General features: G+C 39.2%; 1 long non-coding RNA gene across 2 annotated transcripts; it reads left to right on the forward strand.

Annotated features, from left to right (window-relative positions):
- Nucleotides 1–4,211: 4,211 nt before the first annotated feature.
- LOC118677601 lies at nt 4,212–19,565 on the forward strand. 2 transcript variants are annotated; one of them, XR_004974429.1, is made up of 5 exons: nt 4,212–4,359; nt 8,238–8,303; nt 15,740–15,834; nt 16,840–16,994; nt 19,518–19,565. It is a non-coding gene; the product is annotated as an uncharacterized LOC118677601 (long non-coding RNA). The 2 variants fall into 2 exon arrangements; XR_004974430.1 differs by lacking the exon at nt 15,740–15,834.
- Nucleotides 19,566–21,897: the final 2,332 nt, after the last annotated feature.

Below are 21,897 nucleotides of genomic sequence, written 5' to 3' on the forward strand. Positions count from 1 at the left end.
GGAAACATAGGCATAGAGAAATGAAGAATTATAAAGGATAGAGGAACATAGGGAAGAGAACATGGGCCCCCATTTGCAGGAGGAATGGGGCGGAGACATAACTACCAGCCAGTACATTAGGGAGCAAGGAGGTACTTCTTGGGCTTCTCAAACCTGATGTGCTTATTCTCTCTTCTGGTTCTATTACTCCCCCCATAAATAATAAGATTTTTTACTTCCTTAGTCAGGATTTTGTCTCTAAAGATATGAAAGGGAGGGCAGTGTAAAACCCCCAAATGGCTGACCGTCAGAGAAGGCAGGAAGTTCATAAAAAGAGTGCATATGAGTAGCTGAGGCGTATTAGCTCTCTCTTTACCCATTGCACACAAGGACCTACATTTCAACTGGTACAGAATTGGCAGTTGACTCCAAATGATATACTGGTTAATACTGTAAAATTAGTTGTATTTCAAAGAGTAACACATATATTTCTTACCTAGCTCACCAATGTTCCCTTGTCACTTTTTAAACCATTTTCTAGAATGAAGGCTCTCTCTAGCTCAAAGCTCAAAATTATCAGTCACATTGAAAAGAAGAGTAAAAACAAGCCAACAAACTGTGCAGTATCTTTCAAATATCCATACTGTAAGTCAGGTTCCTCAGGACTCAGAGAAGGGCCTGCCTTTGGGGGAAAAGAAAAGTCTGGGGGAAGTCAAACCGTGGTGCAGTTCCACCAACAAAGGCCTCAGGATCCTGTGACCCTTATCATGTGGCCCTTTAAGGATCTCTAATACTGGCTTAGACTTGCAGAGAGGGCCTCAGCTGAGAGCTGTAGCGCTCAACACCGCTGGTCGATGAGGGAATGAATCTTTCAGTCTCAGATCTGGGCAGCACACCACAGCACCCACTACAATGCAGATAAAAGGTCTCAGCAAAATGGACTTCTAAGATTATCCATTTCTTTGAAAGATTGCCAAAGTAAACTTAGGATGATAAAGATTTCAAAGACAGCCCTCACTGGGCCAGTGATGGCAGATTCTTTACAAGTTTTGAGGCAAGGCTCTTGCTTGGTGCCTCATCACTGAGGTCATCCCAGGAGCTGCTTTTCCATATATCAGTAATAGCAGCGAGGACACAGGGGCTGCTCTGATTTTTGATGTGCAGGATGGTGGGCATAGGGGTAGGAGTGTTGCCACCTTCATCTCAATCTACTTGAAAGATTGACCTTAACCTTCTCCACTCCAGTTTGAGCCCACATTCTTACAGGATGAGGGAACGGTTGCATTTCGAATCTTTCTGTGTAAGAGAGGGCTCAAATTTGCTGCCAAGTACAGGAGCATCAGAGCCCTGAAATGGTACCTAAGAACTGGTTGTGCGTTTGGAACAATGCCTAATGTGGCATCATTGCTCAGAGCCACTTCAGGGAGCTGGGGGATCACCGTGGCATTGCCCGTGATAATCAAGGGCTGTCTGAGATTCAGGAGGTGAAGCAAGAAGATATGTGTGCCTAATGTTGAAGAAAAGCATTTTTATGTCTGTTAACATTTATGGTGTCCGATTGAGTGGGTTAGCAAAATAAAGACAGATGGCAACAGATTAATGCGAACACTTACAATACCTACAATATTGCACCCGCTCCAGCTGAAGCTCTCCTGCTCAACTTCCTCTACAACTCACAGTCAAATGTCGCTTAGTGACCCTGAAGAGAAGAGCAGTTTATGATGGATCAGGAATCAGGATTAACCACGCATTTATCATGGAATGAAGAATCAGAAACTTTATTTAATGTATAACTGTGATGTTTGTCTGGGTCTGGTGGATCATTACTTTGCAATCACTCCTTGTGTTAGGAAGCAGGAATTGATTAGCCTAGGGTCATTAAGTCCATCCCCTGCCTCCAGGCTGTACAGTCGGTGTAAATGGTTCCAGCTGGATATGCCCTTATGCTATTCTTAAGGAGCTCCTGAAGAGGAAATTACGAGATGTCCCAGCAGAGCACATTGTGAGGGTCTCACAGCCTCAAGCTTTAAGAAGTTCTTTTCCATATTTAAGGAGCACTGGACTAGGGAGTCATGGAACCTGGGCTCTTCTGTCAGCCCTAATTCTTAGCAGTGGTTATACCTTGGCATAGCCATTTTTTGACTTTTTTTTTTTTCAACAGAAGAGGAGAACAATAGTATTTCTCCTGACACGGCTGACACCTCCCACAAGACTGTCAGAGGATCAAAGGAGACAGTGATAGGTAGAGCGCTGTTGCGTTTCTGAATTAAGTTGTGATTTACCAGTTCTAGGGGACAAATTGAGATCAGTTAGACACAATTAAGGCCTGATGAGGACATGGAGAAGCAGATGCGATTAAGAGTTTAAAGCCTCAGTGAGTTTAGATGGAGAGAATAGGTATAAGGTGGAATCTATCCTGCTTATGGTTGAACATAAACTTCATTTGACTAGGTCATGTTCAAGCCTATTGCCCTCATCACAATGCAATACCAACAGTTAAGTTGTCTGATATGGGGGTTTCAGTTTTCATTGTATTTAAGTAGCATTTGGAATGATTTTTGTTTCTAGCTTTAAGATGTTTGATGACCTGGAGTGCCCTGTCCTGTATTTGGCTGAACCCAATTACTAGTAGTCTAGTGTGGATTTGATGTTGTAGAGAAACCCACCCACTCGTTGCACATGTGTTTCCATATCACATAATGAAAAATACATTGTAGCTTCAAGCTTCTGATTAGTGATGATAAATTTTTTCCAATGTTGGAATTTTTTAATGTGTGATAAATGTCTTTCATAATTCACCCAAGCTTTCTGAGTACAAGAGAACATCCATTATCAAGCAGAGATATGAATTTTCCTTGTATATGCCTTCTGCCATGATCCCACCTTTGCTTTGGGGGTGTTTGAGTTGAGGTCGGTTTGTTGTTGCTGCCCCATGGGTTACGTGGCTGCACTGGAAGAGTTGTGACCCTTTCTCCCTCCACACTCGGACACAATTTGTCCTGTGTCTTTCACCCTGGGAGAGCCTCACAGCTGGTCTGCATGATACCGATATCATTTTTATGATAAATGAAGGCCTTTTGAAAAGCATAGTGTCTCTATCCTGCTATGGTGAATGAAATGCCTCCTCCAAGGACAATGCACTGCCTATTAGTTGCAGCAGTTGCACAGCCATTTCTGCTCTTTGATTTTTGCCTCTCTGATTTGGGTATGTTTCTTTCCTTCCTTTTCTATTTGATTCCTGGGGCTTTCCAGAAGAGTTTGCTTGAGACTCCTGTCCTTCAGAGGCTTTTTAAAGTTTTTGTTTGTTTTGTTTTTTAAGTAGTGAATGGAGGCTATGGCTCAATGAACTCACTGTTTTGTTTATTTTCATATTTCTAGCAAGTAATGGTGCCAGGATTCAAACTCAAGTCTTCTGATTATTCATCCCATATCCTTTGAACTTGAACACAGTGTTTAGCACAAACTAAAACTTATAATAACGTTTATTTGACACATTTAACTACATAACTACATGAATATTGGTGATTGGGCTGCCTAGCCATTAGGCATCCATGGTAGGTTATAGAAATGAAAAGGGTGAATATGTTTGAGGCACAAAGTCAACATTTGTAGGCTGAGGGGTGAGCAGAGAAGGAGAATAAAGAGATTGTGGTTCCCCACAGGGCTTCCCTGCAGGCACCAGGGGCTCATTTTAGGGAGGTGTTGTCCTGCAGGCTTGGGGCCTCAGGCTTGGGAAGTGAGACAAGGCAGAGGCTGGGAGTGGCGAACATCTTCCTTTTCACAGCACCTGCTCTGGGACGCCATCATTAAGTTCTAGGGGAAAAAAAGAAAGTATGGTAAATGCCTCAGAGAAGCAATAAGCTAAAACAATGAATATTTAGGCAGGTGGCTAAGGTGACAAGTTCATACTGTGCTGATTAGTTTTACCTGTCAACTTGACTGGGCCACCGAGTACCCAGATACTGGGTTAAACGTTATTCTGGGTGTGTCTATGTTATAGTTATGATTGTATGAGTATGTAGTGACCCCCATATTTCAATATTAAGTTGTAACCCAATGTGAGACCCACAAAACCCGAATGTGCTTTCCCAAATGAGTGAAGGCCCAGAACTTGTACCCTAGACCCATATCGCACCAGTACAGCACACCACAGCTGGCGGCCACCGATAAGGACCGTCGTGTTTACTTGACCACATAAAAAGCCCGGACTTTTGACACTCAGTGTCCCCTGCCCCAAGAGAAGAGCACTCCACATCACTCTGCAAGATGACCCCGAGACGCTCCGCCGAGACGGAGACCGGCTGCTCCCGTTTTCATCTTCGTCCTTGTTGGTGTGCATCGCCGGGTGGCCGCACTGGTGCTAGGGTCCACTAGGAACTGGTAATAAACCCCTGTGTGGTGGCAGATTGACGCCTGCCTCTGTGTGTTGATGTTTATGACTTGGCTCTGTTGCCTTAGGCCTTAAAGATCTGAGGGGGTCGTTGTTATCCTGACCCTCGGACACCTGAGCTTGTCCCGACCAGGCTAAGGCAGAATAAGAAATTAATAGAATTTGGGGTCAACTGGGATAGTCTATGAGGGTGTTTTGAGGTAAAATTAACATTTGAATCATAAGACTGAGTAAGGCAGATTGCTCTCCTGAATAAGGGTGGGCCTCATTCAATCAGTCAAAGAACTGAATAGAACAAAAACGCTGCCCCTGCCCCTAGTAAGAGGAGTAAGAGAGAATGCACCCTGCCAGACCGCCTTCACACTGGGACCCCAGCTTTTGCCTGTCTTTAGACTTGATGTGAAACATCAGCTCTTCCTGGGTCTCAAGCCTGCAGTCTTCTAACTGAATGTATATCATCACTTCTCCTGGTTTTCAAGCCCTCAGACTTGGACTGGACTGGAATTACACTATCAGCTCCCCTGAATCCCCTGCTCTCTGACTGCAGATGTGGGGACTTCTCAGTGTCACACTCACATGAGCCAATTCTCATATTTAATATTTTTCTCTATCTACATCCTACTGGTTCTATTTCTTTGGAGAACCCTGAGTCATATAACATCCCTCCTGTAAGGTAAGTGGTAAATAGCGAATGATAAGGCAGAAGAGGAAGTAGTGCATAGGCTATGGAGATCTGGGGGAGAGAAGTTGGGGTCCTGGCAGAGAAAACACTCCAGAAACAGGTCACAAAAATACAGGATGAGCTATATTCTTCCTACAATGTATGGGAGTGATTTCTTAACTTTGCTATGACCTTTCAGGACAGGAAATGTAATGGGGAGGGGGTAAATGGAAGGGGCTAAAGAGTGAAGGCAATCTGGGAGCTTGATAAGAAAATCTGGGCCAGAGTGTAAGACAAGGGTTTTGAGCAATCATACAACTATGTGAAATGTGCTGGGGAACAAAGAATGAGAGAAAACTCGAGAGGCAGGGAGGGTGAGGGAGAGACATTCTGAGAGGGTAAGAGAAGGGCATACAGAGAGGACATCTCAAAGACTAAGAACGATGCCTTCAGCCAGTCTTGCTTGCTCCTCTCTAAAGATGAAAACAAGTGCCATTTCACTTTATTACATAAAATTTTGCCTATTTTTAACTCACTCCAGCCAACATTTCTTATTCATTTATTCAACAAATATTTATTGAGTGCTTACTCTGTACCAGGCCCTGGTCAAAAGTGCACAGGATATAGCTGTAAACCAAACAGTCAAAATTCCCTGCCCTCCTGACTGTCAGATCGTGCCTCCTGCTCTAGTAAAACCAAAATTTTGAACAAAAAAGACAATCCCTGTTCTGAAGGAGCTTATTGTCCAAGAGGATGATTTACACGTGCACAATTAATGATAACAGGACAATGTGACACACGGGAAAAGGCTTCAGGAAATGAGAATTACTCCTTCCTAATTTTTTTGATCCACTTTGAGATCCTGCCATTAAACCACATGATTATTTAGTGCCTAACAAATTACAAACTGCATCTGACATATATTACCTTACTTCATGCTCTGAAAATAATTTCAAGTGAGATAAAAACAGATTATTAATTGCAAATTTGAGAAGATAAAAGCTCAATTGTTTAAAAATATGTTTTTATTGATTTTTAGAGAGAGAAAGGGAGAGGGATAGTGAGAAACATCGATGAGAGAGAAACATCATCTATAGGCTGCCTCCTGCATACTCCACACTGGGGATTGAGCCTGCAACTGGGCATGTTTACTGACTGGGAATAAAACAGGTGACCCGTTGGGTCCTGGATTGACCCTCAACCTCTGAGCAACACCAGCCGGGCTCAATTATTGACAGACCTGTTTTTATGGAGAATTCTATATTTCTCTTTCCATTTATGGCAAGCCACATGTCCTGCCTTTTCTAACCTCTCCTACTGGTGGGAGAAGTGAAGTATTGAGTGCACGGGGCTGGGTAGCCAGTGGCAGAGCTGGTTGTGAGTGGTTATGAATCAAGGATAACCAGGTAGTTGCAAAAGGAAGTATGGGGTGGTGGATACAGGAGTGGTATTTTGTACTAGAATTGACCATGCATGTCCAATTTATGTGTAATGCCATGTGAGGACGAGTGTTACATGATATTAAAAATTTCTAGGGAACATTTCCCCTGTATCTACAGACAACTTTACTGTGCACAGATGTATGTTTTTCCTGCCTGTCAAGCTGGTCTCACAAAGGGGAGGCTGAATAGAGGGAATGGAAGGCACCCACCAGAAAGGGGGCAGGTTTCTTAGCAGTCTTCTCTCAGGAAACTCAGCCAGCCTTTCCAAAAATGCTGGATAAGAGGACCCGTTCTCCCAGGATACTTACAGGACAGAACCAAGGAATTGCTGCAGGCCCAAAGTCAAGGGGACTGCAGAACAAAGCCTCAGATTTTCCTCTAGCAGCATGTATTTAGAAGAGTTTGTCAGTCCTTTTCATCTTCATCCTCCCCCTGAGAGGTGGGCAGGGTAAGTACTGATGTTCTCACTCTATGGATGAGGAACCAAGGCTGACATGTTTAGTATTTATGGAGATTACAAACAAGTGACATGTGGAGTAGAGTTTTGATTTCAAGTATGTTTGATTTTTTAAATCACAGGTTTCTTTTTCTATGATACAATTTTCCCCCATGAATAAAAAGTGAGGGGGAAATTGAAGTTTATATATATACTTCAATTTCCCCCTCACTTTATCACTTTATATATATATATATATATATATAATAAATTTAACGATGTAGCCAGCCAGTCAGTGGAGCTTACTTACAGTACTGTTTTTATTCTTCACAATTAATTCTTCACAATTAAGACTGCATGCACAGTCTTAACATAACAAATCTCAGCCTTGTTTTTCATCTAAACTTTTCAAAAACATAGATATGTCATCTCTGTGTGTGCATGTGTGCATGTGGGGGTGTGGTGGAGGGAGTTAGCTATATATTCTATATTGAATCAGAATATCTAGGAGTTAGACTACAGGAATTTCCAGGTTATTCTGAGGGGTAGCCAGGGTTGGAAACTACTATTAGGTCTTCTGCTTAAGCAGAGTCTGGTTCTGATGGCGTAACTTGACCTGGTCTCTTCGAATGGTGTCCAAACACTGATCATGCTTGCATATGGTTATAACTTCACAAGGTTCCTATTGGTTGGCATACATGGAACAATCTATTTATGAGAGTCAGAATTATGTGATAACCCAATAACCTATATCCTCTATATTTCTCTTGAGTAAGATCATGGTTTTTTTAAATACATTCTGCCAATCTTTGTCTTTTTATTGGAATGTTTAATTCATTTACATTTAATGTACTAACTGATAATGTAGGATTTCCATTTTTCTATTTGTTTTCTATATGTCTTATATTTTTTCTGTTCCTATGTTATTTTCACTAATAAATTCTGAGTTACATAGTTTCAAGTGTGGCATCTTAATCCCTTTGCTCCTTTTGCTATATTTTGGAGTTATTTTCTTAATGTTTTCCATGGGAATTACACTTAACATCATAATTTATCACAATTTAGTTTATTTTAATACCCACTTAATTTCAATAATTTATAAAAACTTTGTTCCTAGCTGAATTTCCTCCTTTCTCCTTTGTCATATTATTGTTATACAAATTACTCCATTATACATTATTTATCTATCAAAAGATTTATAATTATTACTTTATACACTTGTATTTAAAATGTTATAGAAGAAAATAATTACAAAGACTTTATAATGCCTTTATATTTACCTCTGTACCTATATTTATCTTTACTAATGCTCTCCATTTCTTCATGTAGGTTTTATTTACTGTCAAGTGTCCTTTAATTTTCTCATGAAGAACTCTCTCTAGTATTTCTTATAAGGTAGGTCAGCTAGTGACAAATTCTCAGTTTTTGTCCACCTGGGAATGTTTTATTTATTTACTTTTCTCTCTCTCTCTCTCTCTTTTTTTTTAAAGGATAGTTTGGCTGGGTATAGAATTCTTACTTAATATGCCTGAGTCAGTTCAAATAAAGACAACCCTTCACATGAGAGTTGGTAGAAAACTGAACTGGTCAAATAATAACAGCTCTCTGGGAACCCACCAGTAGCTGCTAGACTGCTCATATTTACTGAAATTGTGAGGCTGTTAGTTTTCAAGTGTATATCAGCACTGAGAAGAAAGGGATGGAACTTAAAACACCATATAGTTTGTTTTTCTTATAGAGATTATTGAGTAAAAATTCCTTGTTGCAAGCTTTCGATTAATTTCCAGATTCCTGAAAAGTTTTTGCTTTTTGTTCTGTTGGCTTTTATGAAGGAGCAGATTTTTCGAAGTCCTTATTCTGCCTTTTTCTCTAACATTATCTTCCTTAGCTTATGTTAATTCTTCAAACAAGTTTTAAAAGATTCTTTACATTATCTCTTTGAAAGTGGAATAATAATATCTGACCTGTCTCATTTTAGTTTATGGTAAGAACTAAAAGGGATAATATAGCTAAAACATAAGTAAGCAAAATAAGGGCAAATTGAAATGAAATATATACTGTTAGAGTTCTTTTGTTAAGATATATACCAGTATTAGTCTAATGTTCTGGCAGAGATGCCTGGCTCTCCTCAACATTTGTGCTTCCTCTTCCAACATGTAAAGTTATTGCTGAGAGATGATTTTCTAGCCATGAACTATATCTTTAGCTCTCTACCCCTTACTAGTATATCTAGGAGGGATCATGCAATTGGTTTTCACCAATGGATTGTACACGGATGTTAATGCTTAGTCAGAGGGGTTAAGGAATGTTTGTACATCTCTTTTCCCTTCTTTCAGTTTGATGCAAAAGGGCATGGTGACCTTGGGGGCCATGTGTTGAAGGCAATAGAGCTGTTAAGATGGAAATCCTTACTCAAAAGAGCACCATTCTAGATTTATTTATTTATTTATTTATTTATTTATTTATTTATTTATTTATTTGAATGAGAAGTAAACTTCTGTTATGCTTGATCTAAATGCAAGAGGCACTCCTACAAGATAAGGTTAACATCTGGGTTAATATATTATCCTGTATGCAATAGCAAGACTTTGGGTAAAATTTTTTCACTTGGCCATGTTAATTTGAGGATCTGAGAGTAAGAGCTTCTACTAAAGTCAGCCAATGTGGGCTTACCTCGATATGACAATCTGGGCTGGCACAAATAGCTGATGAAATGCTCTGTGGTCAGAAGAGACAATTTATAGCTGTCAGGTTGGGGGTTGATGATGTGTCCCCTAAGGAGTAGACCCTCCAATGAATAAGTGACTAGCCTTTAACTTCCTAGATAATATGTTAGACTGGAAAAGTCTGGGTTCCTTTTATGTAGGTCGGGGAAAACTTCCACAGGCCAAGGTCAGACTCTTAAAAGAGGCTATTCGGGTAGAAATATCTGGCTTGAACATTGATGTCAGTTATAACATCTGGAGAGTCATTCTGGGAGTCAGGAATGACAGAGAAAACACCATACTATGGAAACAGAGGACACTTGCAGTGATTTTGGACACATGATATACCCCAGGAACCCTTTGATTCAGAAAATGGGCTAGGGAATCTTGAAATTTTGCCAGTGACTGTTCTATAAAGGATAGTTCTTTAGTTGCTCCATTGTGGCATACATTTATCATTGAACCATCAGACTTTTGAAACCTGAGGAAATGCAGCCTACACACATATGCTATGATGAGCTGGGCTATGCAGCTTATAATGGAGGCAGAAAAAGATGCTGTGATTTGCGTCTCTCCCTTGCTCATTCTCTTTTACTGTCTGAATTTCACTTTTTTTTTTCCTCCCTAATTGTATGACCACTGGGACTGGAGACCCTGTGGATGGAGTTCTGAGAAATCGAGGGGAATGTTGTAATGAGAAACTGTTTCCCATTGATCTTCTTCTCTCCCAGTAAGCTCTATGTTTGGACTGCTTTGGGCGTGGGGGGAATCGGGCAAGGGCAAACATCCAGGAACTTACATTGTCAGGAGCTTTGTGGTTTAGACTCAGAAATGCAGTGAACTGATAATGATGGCAAGCAGAGGTTAAATCTCCATCTCATCATCAAACTGGGAAGAATAAAGGATTTGTATTCAGTCACACAATGTGGAATGAGGGCAGCTCTTAAAATGATTGCTTAGGGTTCTTTTTAGCACAGCTTCTGTTTAGCTGTATGTGACAAAGTCTGCTCAAAAAAAAAAACTTTTGACTAGATATATAATAAATGAGAGATGCCCTTGGGAAAAGAGAAACACCTGTTTTCCCCTCACTTAGTTCAATTCCTACCCATTAATTACTTAGGAATATTTAGGTGGCAGGCACGCAAAACACAGACCCCCGAGCCCTAGCCTTTGCCCCAACAAAACTCCCTTTGGCATTTTAAAATTAAGGGTTATTTTTTTTCTCTCCTTTGGCTAACTGGTTTGCTTTTATACTACCTCTGTGGGGCCTGGGGAATACCCATCCCTGAACATACACAAATCCAACTTTGAAAAGCCTGGTGTGAGAATGATCCACAGAAACAGGAGAAGGCCTTTGCTTTTGACCATACATGGACCTTGGCACTGTGATGTGGGGAATTTGCACGGGCTCTTACACAACTTCTGCCCTGTGCCCTCACCGGGCAGCTGTGCTTTCTTTAGCATGGATGCTTCCGGAGAGTGACAGCCCCTAAACCTTGGGAAGTTTCCCCCTCAACAGAAGAGCCCTGTCCAGGACGTTAGCCAGAGCAGACATCACTCAAAAGGAGATGTTTCCTGAACATCTTCTCCTCTTAAATCCACTCCACTCCTCACCAGAGCTTTGCAAGAACCCCTTTTATTGCCACCTCTCACAAAAGTTTTTAGAATGTTTCTTTTCCACTTAATTGACTTTCCAATTTCTTACTCACACTTGGCTTCTGTCTTTGTTTTACTTCTGTGCTAGTTGAAAGCAGTATTATTTAATAGTCACATATATACCTTCCCGTAGGGCTACATCCTTGTTACAAGTCCACAGCTCCCTATTTTATTCCTTGAAATCAAGAGGAAATCCCCCACCAAAACGAGTTAGATAATTAGCTTGGCTACTGTTTGCTGCAGAAAGCATTTTGGGTTGGCTCTGGTCATTGTGCCTCAGCTTTAGGGCTGGGCCTCCCTTTCGGTGCAAGGGGCAGTCAGCACTAGTGCCAGCCAACCCCTGCTCCCCTGCTCCCTCACCACAAGCCCCTAATTGTTTATTAATGAAGCTTTCGCCAACCAAATCTACACATTGTCTAAACCTTCTTCCCCCAGAGAACATTCCAGCCCGCCCACGAAAGTGCATGGTGGGGCCGCGCTCCAAAAAGCCTCATTCTGTCCTTGGTAGAGTTGGTTAGAATTCAAACTTTTTTTTTTTTTTTTTTTTTACTTTTATTGGCAGCACCAACTACATATGAGATCATTTCTGACCCCTTCTAACTGGCAGCACAGGTGTCACCACTCAAAGCTGCGCTCGCTTCTCTGCCCAGTGCCCCCTAAGGACCGTGTCCCTCTCCTCTCCACAGCTGGCCTCCCGGCCTAGGAGACAGGACAGCCCTGGTGGAAACTCCTCCCAAACACCCAGTGGATGGAGCAGCCCAGCAGGAATAAGCCAACAGTTTCTGCTTGGTATTTGAACATCATTTAATGAGTGCCCAGAATTCATCTGTAAATGCACATTGTTAATTTAGGGCCTGCTATTCATTAATTAGGGCTTTAGTGGCAAGTGCCATTGAGCTATCTGCAATGTTTAAGGTTATGTCAAGCCCTAGTAAACGGCTTGCTGATAACAAGCTGCATCCATCTTCATTACTCCGCCACTCCTGTCTGACTTTGCTCAGCATCTTCGAAGGGCTATGCCTCTTGGAACTGAAGAATTAAACTTTTATCCAAACCAGATTCTGCTCTTTCACCTCTTCTGATTCCCTGAGTACTTCCCATTTATTTTGCCTAAATGACATCTGATTACCTAACATGGAATGGAGCAAGGTCTTAACCTAAAACAGCCTGCAGACCTCGGTTCTCAGCTGCAGAATTCCAGTGGGTTCACGCTAAGGAAATCCTTACATTTCCATTTCATCTGATACTGGGCTCAGTGTAAAAGAAATAGTTTCTGATTTTTTTTCCTCTCATAAGGTTGCAGTTTCAACAGATTTTTTTTTTTTTAAAGCCAGAGAAATACAGGAAATTAATTTTAAGCCTAGAGAATAAATGTCTCTGTTGGTTTGAGTTTACTTTTGCAGTGTTTTTCTCTCTGAAAATATGTATCATTTGAGGCAATCACGGTGCCAAATGAAATAATTCCAACCATCTAAAGGGCCCGGCATGGCAAGTCTCAGCTGCACATTCGCCGTCACGTTGGAGGTACCAGAGGGGCCCCGCCCTGGGCTTGTTTCGCCCACGAGGAAGCAGGCAGCTAGCACGGGCATTTAGGGAAATACTGCTTTTAAGGAAAAGTATGCAAGTGCAAGTTTGTTTATCCTTCAAATGCGAGGTTAGGGGACTTGCATAAAAACTAACTTCCATTGACAGATGGTCTCCATAAGTAGTCGATTCTGAGAAGGCAGAGCGCTACCTGGCATGGCTGTTTAACACATGAGGGTGCTTGCAGGGAGGACCTACTGCTCCCCTGAACCATGGTTCAATTTTAAGCATCACTGGCCGGGATGGGTTATTGTAACGATGTTGAGAAGTGAGCCCGAGAGCCTGATGCTCAGCGTGTGCGAGGGGCGTGGGGGAGGAGGAGGAGACTGATAGCCCAAGGGAGGGTATCTGAAAACCTGTGCACCACTGAGCTGGCACACTTATCACAGGGTGACAGTCCATACAGCGGCCTGCAGTGCATCGCTGTTTGGGGCGCCTGCTGCCAACTGGCTTAGAAAATGCAGATCCCCTTTCAGATAGAGAAAGCAGGAGGCAGAATGTCAGCTGACTGACATTCCCAACAATAGGTCTTCCTGAGCTCCGGGCGCAGGAGGGTGGCTCTGAGGCACGTCCAGGTCCGAGGGGTCAGGAGTGGCTCCTCCTGGGGAAGGGCCTCCTCTCCTTCTCCCAGCTCTCACCAGGAGCCCGCCGACCTGGCATTGGGCTGGAGGCCAGCCTCCTACCCCATCTCACAGGCTGGCAGGAATGCCATCTTGCCATTTTTTTCCTTTTAATTTTTTAATTAAACAGCACAATACAGATTTTTTTAAGTGAATTTATTTGTGGATGATGTTGTCCTACATCTTACCACACTCAATATAGCAAATGCCCCAGAAAACCCCCCACAAAACAAACAAAAGGCTGGGTTTACACCAGTTAGTGATGAAGTTATCTACATGCTATGTGATTGAAAGAGACAATCGTAGGCTGAGGATTTCTTAACTTTACCATAACGATGCACTGGGCACTTGAAGCAAGAGCCCTCAGAAGTGGACGTGCTGCAGGAGAAAGCACACGCTCTCTTTGGAAGAGAGAAAGCCAGGATATTGTGGTGGCAGGAGGAACAATGGAGCCAATGAAACAGAGGTCAAAGCTGAAGGTTTCTGCTAGAATCCAGCTCTATACAGGTATTTTAATTATTTTATTCCAGCAGAAAGCCTGCTGTAGCGCTTGGAGTACCGCATGCAGACCGCTGGGAAGAAAAGCACTCAATTGTTCAATTTTTATTATTCAATATTGTATTAAAAATTTTTTAGGCTCTTTGGGTCAAGGCTACTTTTAAAAGGTTAAAAGCTATTCAGAAGGGTTACCATATCCATAAAAGCAAATGAGATTAAGCCTAAAGACCGATGGAGAAAAAACAGTAATTTAGATAAACTGCTACCATCTAAAAAGTGTTTTGACTTTTACAGGAGAAAGAGAATTCAGAGATTCTTGGATTGGTTGTCATATCAAAGAAAGATTCATTAAATTTGAAGCAATTATTTTTGTGCTTTTTATTGTTTGGTGTGTTTTAGTCCAGCGTCTACCTTTCTTCGGTTACATTCTTTAAAATGGTTTGGGAATTGTAATTACGTGGCTCCAAGCATCCATCTGTCAACTCTTGACCTTGCTGGTTGGGCATCTGTAACATCAGACACTGTTGTCATGGAAAGAATTATGATGTTTCAATCGAATGTATCGCAAAGTTAACAAATCCATAACATGATCCGGATCACATGGAAGAGTTTAAAAAATGTGTTTCAGAGACCTCAGGGGGAAGTGAATAGGTTATTCACATTAATGTTTATCTCCAGCGCTGGCCATTAATTGGGATAGTTTTCTATTACAACAGAAGAGCTAAATTTCAACCTCGAGCTTGAAGTGAGTACTCCAGATCAAAACGTGGGGTTCAGCAATTGAGACAAAAGCCATTATATGCTTCTAATGTCAAGTTGTGCTTTCATTTATCATTGATTGACTTGGTGGCAACTTTGGAATGTCTGCCTTCTTGGATCGCTTTAGTTTTTGCTTAAAATACCCAGAGATATGCTTTAGTCTGGTTTTGTTGTTGAAGTCAGAAAACTGAACCTGCCAAAGGATGGATGGGACTCTCAGAGCTGGTAGGTCCGTGAAAGAGGTGATTATAGCAATCAGGACTGGCTGAAATTTACTTAAAAGTCTAAAAAGCATATAGAACAGAAAATTTCTTGACATTAAAGTGAGTAGTGAGTTGATATAAAAGTTTAATTTTATCTTTTATGGAAACGGTTTGGCTTGACAAAATTAAAATTAATAGAAATAAAGTAATATTCTGGACTCTTATACTTTATTTTCACTGTCCTGTGTCTGAACAAATAAGCATTCCAAGCAAGTAAGAGGAGCTAACATCTCCATTTTGTGAGAAATATTCTCTAACAAAGAGTTTTTGTGCCGCATACCTTTCATTTTTGCACACTCTAAAAGGAGAACGGTTGTTGTAATAATCAGATTTCTTGGATCACAGTGTCAAAGCAATGCAGATGCATCTGAGAAGAGCTAAAACAACATGATTCAAGGTGGCCGTGTCTGAAGAAAATCTGTAAAATGAAGAAATTCATTTTACAGATGAATAAATTAGGGGGTGATTATTCATATTGTGAAGGAGTCTTTAAAGGATTCCCCTAGGATCCTTTTAAAGGCTGAGCTCCACTAGTTCACATAAGTGTTTGCGTGCAGATCATTAACTATTTGACAGGCAGGCCGGAAATGCAGGTAGAGCCAAGGGGAAGAGAGAGAATGTTCAAGAGGTAGAGGAATCATTGACACTTGAGGCTCACCTACTCTCAAGATAGAAGTTGATGAAACAATAATGATAGTCAAAGTAAAAATACGATACTTACTTACAAGATATGCTTTTTACACTAGAGTTCTTGGGACAGACTGCTTGGGTTTAAACGCCATCTCCACCACTTCTTTAGCTGTGTGACTTTGGATATTAACCAAATCTACCTTTCCTAAAGGTAGGCCCCTCTGTACATTAACCTTCTAGGAATGTATGAGTATTATATGAGTTAGTATATGTAAGTATTTAGGGTACTGGCATGTAGTAAATGCTGAGCTCATGTTTCTAAGATGATTCTGGAACACGCTATTATAAAATACCAGGTGCTCTCCAAAGCAGAAAATTATTGGTGTTAATGTAAGACTTAAGACTGGAAGGGATTTAATAAACCAAATACATTTTATCCCCCCAAAAGAAAAAACAAACTAACATTGATAAATACAAATAAATACTGCTTTCTTTTTGGGGTTCCCAAGGAAGTCAATCTGAAATTTGACCTTCTTTGAAATTATTGTCCTAATTTTAGTTTTCTAGTGGTTTGGTAAAATTTCCAAAATCGGGAAGCACATAGAGGCAATTAGCAATCTAATATCTGTTGACTTTTTAAATGTTAAATGTCTTTGATTCACCTATTATTAAATTTGCATTTCAAGAACAATAGTGTACTGGTTGAAATAACTTTATTTGTGGGATAAATTTCTTGCTTAGTTGACTTTGCTTGGATGGCACAAGAATAAACTCGTTCCATGTATTCTATCCAGTGAATCTGTACCTATAGACTTTTGGGGTTGAAATAGACATTAATTGATACTTTCCAAAGGAACAACCAGTCAGAAAGTGTCCCAGTCTGATTAAATGCATGAACTTAAGAGGTTGCCAATCCAGAACCACTGAGAATGGGCATGAAAGCTGGGGAGTGTGTGAGTGCAGACAGGATGGCATAGGAATCTCAGTTGGGTAGATGTAAGGAGGGTGCTGTCGGTTCATTGTATGCAATGAGTTTTCCATTCTGGGGTCCCAGTAGGTGACAATTGGCTTGACCATCTTAATTTTGCCATGGCACCTAAGAAAACCCAGACTGTTTTAAGGGCCAGTAATGACAGTTCTATTACATTATAAAATGGTCTTCTAACTATCTAATGTACTCTCCTTTTGTGCCCCTTGAAACTCCTCTTCTGCTCAGGTCAGGCCTCCCTGGCTGGCCAGCCCTCTGGTCACATCAGAAGACCCACAGCTCTCTCACACTCTATTCCATATCCCAGTTGGATACAGGTTGAATAAAAATGTGCTTTCTGGCCCTCACACTTAGTTTATGTGAGTGAATGCTGATGGAAATGGGTAAGTAAATAGTTTTTAAGTGCAGGAGATCAAATTACTTCCTTCACAACTTGAAGTTCTTGACAGCTCTGAAAAAATCTGCTTTTTTTTTTTAATGTTAAAGTGGGTTGATCTTCACCTTGCCTCACAGCAGATTGCCAAATTGTCAGCTTTCAATATATTATTTTTTGGAAAAAATTTTTTAAGTGATTTGATTCATTTGGGGGAGAAATTTCTAAAGTTCAGAAAACTTAAAACAATGAAAATCTGTAAATGCTTTTATTTCTGACTTGAGTTATATTGAATAAAAGACAGAACTTAGCTTAAGTGGGAGCTATTTTAGTTGCCTTTAGTTGAACATTTGTGTCTCTTACTGATTATTTTCTGTGGATCCAATAGCCTTTATATGTCAGTACCAAGAAATCAAATTTTGTTATACTGCTTATGATACAACTTTGCCCAAAGCAGTCTGGTCTCTCAGGTTTAAATTACCATTATATTTTCTCATTATACACATATTCTTTACCGTATATAACACAAGTATATGAACAATTACTTGTGTAATTATTTATTTAATGTCTGTCTTTATTGGTAGACAATAAGCTCTATCATGATAAGCTCTACCATGTTTGGCTCAATGTTATAGACCCAGTGCTTAGCATAAGAGCACACATAGTAGATGCTCAAAAAATGTACTGAATCAACCAAATTACTAGTAAATTTTCTGTCCTTATTCGGCTTAGTGGTAACTACATATCTAATATATGTAAATATTACATATGTAATGGTTAAAATATTCAAACTTGTAGAGATGGGAAATGGATAAAACGTAAATTTATCCCCACTGTCCTCTACTGATCTCCAAAGGTTTCCAAAGACAACTTTGATTGCTTTTCTTTTTAGCTATTCTGATATTTAGCATCATATTTCTAAATAACATTGTACTCTTGGTTTTGTTAAGACTTCAGACAATATCTGCTGGTTTCCAGATGAAAGATAAAAACTTTAATACATTCGTACTCTTACTTTTCCCCTCTGTCTCAGGTGTGTTTTGGTTTTGGTGTTGTTATTGTTTGTTTTAGCTTTTCTATTAGTTATCTTTACTGCTTGATATTATCCTCTATGGTTTTCAATCACCAGCTTTAGACTGGCTCCATTTCCTCTATACTAGACGAAATGAAGAAATCAGTGCACCTACAATTTTTCTTTTTTTCTTATCCCCACCGACTTCTCTCGCAACTGAATCATTGTATTTTATATTTTTACAGTTTAGAGCAAAATATACATAAATATCATTATTATTATCATCATAATTTGCACTTATGCACTGGTATCATTCCATTTGTACCATTTACATTTTAGTTATGTATTCAATGTGTTTTATGAATTGTATAAGTTTGATAAAAATATAAGTTTATGAAATAATCAGTATTTAAAAATGAAGAATATTACTTTTTCTAGAATCGTGTATGACAAGGCACATAGAGAAAGCAATGTAATCCTATGTAGTTCTAAGCACTAAAGTCCAAAAGGATTAATATATAATATAACTTATTAATTATGAATATAATAATAAAGAAACAAAATTTATATTATACATATTATATATATCAATAATTATTCAAAACAATATCACATTTTAGCTTGCTTAATATTTACCATGACTTTCTTTTACATCTGTTTTCCCATGCACACTACCATCTAATGTGCATGGGAAAACCCACCTCCAACTAATATAAATCTTTTTTTATGCTCATTACTTTTGTGGCCTACTGTTCATGCTGAAATTTCTTTCAGTGTACCACTGGATTATATTAAACTGTTCTTAGATGCATTTTCTTCCTCTTTCTTAGATTATTTTTTCATATTACTGAAGTATATTCTAATAATACTTCCTTTAGAAAAGGTATATGAGAGGAAAATTTTTTGAGTCCTTTCATGTCTAAAAATGCCTTTATTCTTCAATTAAGTCCTATTTATAACTACATTTGATATAGAATTCTAGGTTTAAAGTTGCTTTATAGTTTTTAATAGCCTATGTTGTTAATAAGATATTGATACCAGTCTGGTGATCATGACTTTTTGAGGAAACACTCTTTTTCCTCTCTGAAAGTTTTTAGAATTTTTCTCTTCATGCTTAGTGTTCTGAAATTTTACAAAGATGTGTCTACTATTGTTGTTTCCTTCTCTTGATTTTTAGATGGGTTTGTGAATTTGGGGGTTGACATTTTTTCCAGTTTGAGAAAATGTTATTATCTATTTTCTTTTGTTATTTCTTTGGTTATTCTAACTCCTTCATTGTTTATATTGTTTTCTTATAAATCACCTTTTTGATAAGTTTTGGACCTTCTGGATCTATGCACTATATCAGTGCTTCTCAAATTTTAATGCGTACAAACACCTGGGATCTTATTAAAATTAAGATTATGATTCAATAGATCTGGGGGAGGCCTATGATTTTGCTGATTCTGCTGGTGTGTGGACCACATTTTGAGCATTGAGGCTTTACATTTCATTTTTAAAATGTGTTTTTATTGATTTCAGAGAGAGAGCACGAAAGAAATATCGATGAGAGAAACACCGATGGGAGAGAAACATCAATCAGCTGCCGCCTGCACCCCTGCTACTGGGGATTGAGCCCGAAACCCAGGTATGTGCTCGGATCAGGAATTCAGCCCGTGATCTCTTGGTGCATGAAATGATGCTCAGTCCACTGAGCCACACTTGCTAGGCAGCTTTATATTTCTTGAAATAACTTTTTGCTCACACTTTTTTCCCATTATGAAAAATTTTATTAATTCCATCTTCTAAATTAAACTTTAGTCTTTGCTTGCTAATGTTTAGTCCACTGTTTAATTTATTTTTAGATGATTGTATTTTTTTATTTTCAAAAACTCATAGCAGTCTTTTTAAATATTACAAATATACTATATTCTTGAAATTTTGAGGATATTAATAGAAATTTTTAATGTTTTCTTTTATTGGTTCTATTGTAACTGTCTCTTTTGTGGTCAATTTTGTTTATTCGCCATTGTCCTTTTTTTTCTACTCAGTTTCTCTTAACTGTCTGCTAATTTTAGGTTGACAACTAAAATTTGAGCACAGGGTTATGTTTATTAATTTAGATAGCTGGCATGAGTATCCTTTCAGGTCAAAAGGACCATTTTAAACAAAGGTCGCTGTACTGAATGGGGGAGCTGCCTCTAGGCTCTGTGTAGAGGTATGAACCCGGTTGACAAGTGGCTTTTTATAAACAGGCTTGGGGCACTACAACCGCCAAATAAGCCAGCTGCTCCATATCCAGAGAAAAGAGAGAAGTTGCCTAGTCCAGCTGCTTTTACGATGGTCTTCCAGTTACAAACCCTTATTGCTGTCCCTGGTCAACTTCTAGCTGTCCCTGTTTGGAGTCTCTCAAGAGATCTTTTAAGAAAAGTGATTATACCTCTGCTACTATTTTCTATGCGTGTACTTTGAGTTGTGATTTACTCTTCTGGAGTTTATCGAACAATAAAGTCCAATCTGCCTCCTACCTTCTAAGATTTCATCAAACTTTCTGGTGTACTAATGTCCACCCCTTTTCTCCTCCCTTTTTCTGGTTTGTTTCAAGTGCTGCCAAGGATTTATTTATTTTTATATGTGTGGTCATTTCAATCGGAATTTAGAATGGAGAGAAGGCAATGTAGTTCATATCTATCACCCTGAACTAAGAAACTATATAGCCATTTTAGAGTTGCTCTAAATGCTTACCTGAATTTGCTTAATACTTCATCTGGCTGTTCACAAACAGGCAGACCTAACTGTAAATAGATAAATTCCCATACAAGTTCCCACGACCTTGCTAATTATTCTTCATGGATCAAATAGGATTTAGCAGTGTTAAGAGCTTTAGATGAGTTTAAATTGTTCCCTGAGCCTCTTGGCAGTTTCATGTGTGTTAGAAGTGCCTGATCATAAAACAAAGTAACTATAGAGAGGTGCCTAAACTAAGAAGACTAAGATAAAAGTTAAAGTGACAGCAGAATTTGAACTGGCCTACAATTTACTTCGGAGTGTTACATATTTTGTGTTAGTTGAGCTTGACCAACTCTACCTTGGATTTGCCAAAAAAATAATTGATGTAATCACAGAGCCAAGAATGATAACATGTGAATATCTGTGGAGGATTGGCAGGACCCCAGATCACTGGGAAAAATCTAACAGAGTACCTATTTTTAAAAAGCAATAAAAAGTTGCTTGAGAATTAATGACCTTTTATAGAGTGAAAAAGCAGTGCATACTTATTACCTTGACCCAAATAGGTTTTAGACAGTCTTATACTGTAATGGCAATAATGAGTAGAAGAAGAATGTATTTATGTATTGCACCAACATAACATTAATTATTCAAAATTGGATAAACGGTTTTTGATATAAAACTATTAGATTTTTATTTATGGCTATCATTTTATTAGAATTTAAATCCATATCTTACCAAACATCAATATAATTCAAGACATCTGCATTTTGGCCACATGTCTCCATTTTTACTCACATATATGTTATCATTTAGATGTTCCGAGTAACACAGATGTATAATATTAAATTAGGAATATTAACAGTCATTATTCAGATGCCAAATCCTTCTTTGATGTGTGTGTAGGATGTATGTTGAAAACCTGCCTTACTCTTGAATTTAAAATTAAATTAGAAATGATTTCAATAAACGAAGTTATTGTTCTAAAAATCAAGCAAATTAAAAAGAAACAAGTGCTGATATAGGATGCTTTAATTAAGAGGGAGAAAAGAACTCTCACATTTCTGAAGTGGGCAAAAGCTATTTAGATAACAATGAGCCAGAAGAAAAAGAGCAGGAGTCCCTACGAGTGCCTGAGCAGCAGCGCCATGGACTCAATCATTTGCTGAGATCTTTCAGGCCTCTGACCTTG

The sequence above is a fragment of the Myotis myotis genome, unplaced genomic scaffold, assembly GCF_014108235.1.
Source record: "Myotis myotis isolate mMyoMyo1 unplaced genomic scaffold, mMyoMyo1.p scaffold_m19_p_2, whole genome shotgun sequence".
NCBI classification, from domain to species: Eukaryota; Metazoa; Chordata; class Mammalia; order Chiroptera; family Vespertilionidae; genus Myotis; species Myotis myotis.